Below are 3,706 nucleotides of genomic sequence, written 5' to 3'. Positions count from 1 at the left end.
TTTGATCTTTCTTGGCCAGAATACTTACTTGCCAAAGTATTTTTTATTAATGTTTTTAATATTTAAATTTTTAAATTAAAGTTTTAAGGGCAACTGCTGTTTTTTTGGAGGCCTCCAAAAAAGGGGGACTCCATGTGGGACTGGAGGGCGGGGATGTCACCATGAGCTCTACCAAGGAATAGGGGAGAGGGGGTACATCTGCTGAGAAGGATTTGGAGTCCCACATTACAGCCTAACCATCTGCTCAGGAAAGTCACCTTGGCACTACTAGCCCCCAACCATTTCCCAGGCTGGGAAAAGCAAAGCAGAGCAGTGGAGGGGGCTAGAACCAAATGTGCAAGATTCAAGCACCATTGAGAGTCCAACCAAACCCCCGGCCTGCACTGCTCCTTTTAAGGAAGGGCTGTAGGAAGGAGTCTGCCAAGCATAGACTGGTCCATAGCTGGAGGGAGTAGAGGAGTATAGGTGGAAGCCAAAGTTGCTCTCAGGAAAGGAAGCACAGGAGCAGAGGAGGCTGTGAGAATGTAGAAGAGCTCCCAGCAGGGGGCAGGGCTGGTGAAGGGGCAGCCTGGGCCACATTTGGAAGGCTCCAAGCAGGGTGGAACTGCTTCTGCAGACACTGCCCACTGCTCCAGTACCTGGTGTTCACCTCCAAAGAGTTGCTCCCAATCTTCTCAAACAGGTCAGTGGGGAGTGGCAGTAAAAGGGGAAGGGGTAGCAGAGGCCCTGGCAAGGCAGTGGCTCTTTCCCCAATTCCAGTCCCAGCTGCCAGCTAGTTGGCTCTGCAAGTATAAACTGTGCACCATTTTGCCCGCTACTGCTGACAATTTGCCCAGCATAGTGGCATGCCCGACATTTGCCCTCCCTGCCTGCTGGGATCTACCTGATGATTCCAAGGTCCCAGATACTAGGAGCACTCATAGAAGCAGACGGCCAGAATGAAGTGCTTCTGATACCCCAGGGTCATCAATCTGCAGTGAAATAGACTAAAATTTTAGAGCAGGGGCACATCCAGGTGGGATTCTCAGCCATGCAGCAGACTTTCACGGTGACCTGCCTGTCACCCTGAGCTGCGATGATGAGAGTCTATACAGATCAAAGCAACTAGAGTTTTAGCGTTGAGTACTGGTAAAAAAGTAAGCTATACATAAAGAGACTCTCAGAGATAGGTAGACAATCCCTTTCAGATATGCAATTGGGTACTAATTTACCCATGCTTAAGGGGAATCCCAGAGCCTGGGAAAAGAACCACCTGAAGCACGTTTAGAGAAAACAATCTCCAGAGCTCAAATACAGCAATGAGTAGTTTGTCTTCCACCCAGGTGGGAAAATGATATAAATATTGGGCCATCGAGTAGAGTACTAAGAAAGGTATTGCCTTAGGGGTGAAATAAAATTAGCCCAAGACTAAAGAGTTCCTCTGGCCCTAGGTAAGGTTCGAACTATTTCCAAGTAACCCAACTGGGTTGAAATCAAACCTCAAGAATGTTTTTAGATTTATAGAAATATTCAGTGCTCAACAAGGTACAATTCGGTGTGTCTGGACTTCAGAAATTAATTAATTAATCAGAAATTACCAGGCAAGAAGGATGAAAATATGACCCAAACGAGGAGAAATTAAATCAAAGAGACCAGAAATGTCACCAAAATAAAGTGATGATAAACATATATCGTTATATATACACATTTGCCAAACGGTATCTACGATGCCGTTGCATTTAATTATTTACATAAATCCCTGCCAGGATAACACCTAGGCTGTTTTACAGGCTGTCTTTTACAATAATGAAGTTTAGATATTCAATCTTTATTAAAAATCTACCGTTTAAAGATACGTGTGCTTGTGAGATGTGGGGTGGGGGAGGATCACTGGAGAGATCTGACAAAGCTAGCATTCCCACACCTGCCCTGGTGCCCATTCCCCCCCCCCCCCCCCGATTAGCCCCGCTCAGCCATGATCAAAACGATTCCTATCTTCAACAGCCATGGGAAAGTAAGGCTCTCCAAGTTCTACCAACCTTAGAGTGGAGACACACAATAGCAAATCATCAGGGAGACAGTGCATTTGGTTACAAAGAGAGATGAAAATGTAGTTTCCTGGAAGAAGGATTGTTAATTGGAAGGTATGACAACAAACTGATTTACAGACACAATGCAACATTATATTTTGTCTTCTGTGTGGATTCTTCAGAAAGTGATCTTGGCATTTTAAATCAATACAGCCACAGAAGAAGCCCAAGATTCATGGGTCTCTTACCATGTGTATCCAGATCTGACCCCTGAATCCACCCCTCCCTGTCTCCTGAAAACAATTCATAATGTCCCTAGAACTCAAGATAATTGTGGAAACATTGCTGTAAACTGGATTTATTTTCTATGTAAACCAAGTTCACAATATTCTTGCAGAATTGTTGATGGGGGATAATGGTATTGGAGACCAACATGAATGAGGTTGTCACACAAATTGATGCACAAAATAAACTGGAGAAATCTGAGGCATGAGCTCCAACCCATGCTGTATCAAGCTATAAAGAATATGGATCTTCCTGAAATCCCAAGAGATAGTAATACTGGTAACATCAGTATAAAAGTGCCAGACCTGCCCTCTTTTAAATAAAAATTTTAAGAAGCTACTCCCAGGTAAAAACTTAGATGGAAAGCCATTTAAGTTTACCATGCAGCTGTTTACCAAAACTAGAGAAGAGTCTTAACTCTTGTTCTTGGATATAAGTCAAGGCACTGGATAGAAGTTGTATAACATCAGTATAGAAGTTCAATGTTGCTTTTCTGTTCAGTATTTCAAAAAGTGTTTGAATCATTACTTTAAATTTTGTATAATCCAAAATGTTGATGTTTTGTAGGGATCACAAAAGCAGTATTCCATAACTCTTCCTGTTATTTTCACAATTGTTATTTAAAGCGTTCTTTATAAAGTATTGTGTGAAAACATTATGACCTTTTTTTTTAGTTTAAATGAACTCCAAGGTAACCAGACTTCTAAAGCAAAAACTAAAATAAAAACAAAATAAAAAACTATTGTCATGTGTTTTGGAAATTTTTATGGTCTCACTTGTTATTACATTTTTAGTTTCATAATAATCCCTTATGCATATAATTTTTAGTGTTGTTTGATGGATGTGCCATTGTTAACTGTACCCTTAAGAAACAATAGTGATGATTGAGGTTTTACTTTTGATATTTTATCTTATTACAACCCATTTGGGAAATGGCAAGTTATTGTTTTTGTTTTCCTAATCCAGTCCATTTCTTCTGCTACACATTAATAAATGGCTCCTTTAGACTATTGATTGCTACTATCTGAAACCTACATTTATCACAGCTGCATCACTGTTTTCTATTGCACAGTAATTTGCTCCTCATTTATTTCATTTTGTAACACACAAAAACTAAAAATCACAAACACCTGGTAATAGGGGACTATATAGGGTGCATATTTAACATGATACTGTTGTTTGTGACCATTTTATTCAAAACATAAATAGGTTTAGAATATACATATTATTAACAGAGGAACAAAATTTTTTTAAAAACAGGGTTAAGTGACTGAAACTGAAATGTTCCAAGTGTTAACCACCAGAGATAAAAGGCAAACTGGGCAGCCCAGGTGGCTCAGAGGTTTAGCGCCACCTTCAGCCCCAGGTGTGATACTGGAGACCTGGGATGGAGTCCCATGTAAGGCTCCCTG

General features: G+C 40.9%; 1 pseudogene; it reads left to right on the top strand.

Annotated features, from left to right (window-relative positions):
* Nucleotides 1-1,954: 1,954 nt before the first annotated feature.
* On the top strand, nucleotides 1,955-2,617 carry LOC144287548 (AP-3 complex subunit sigma-1-like; annotated as a pseudogene).
* Nucleotides 2,618-3,706: the final 1,089 nt, after the last annotated feature.

The sequence above is a fragment of the Canis aureus genome, chromosome 17 (genome assembly GCF_053574225.1).
Source record: "Canis aureus isolate CA01 chromosome 17, VMU_Caureus_v.1.0, whole genome shotgun sequence".
Classification (NCBI taxonomy): domain Eukaryota; kingdom Metazoa; phylum Chordata; class Mammalia; order Carnivora; family Canidae; genus Canis; species Canis aureus.
Note: the sequence above shows the minus strand (reverse complement) of the source record. Positions and strands in the feature narration are given on the sequence as shown.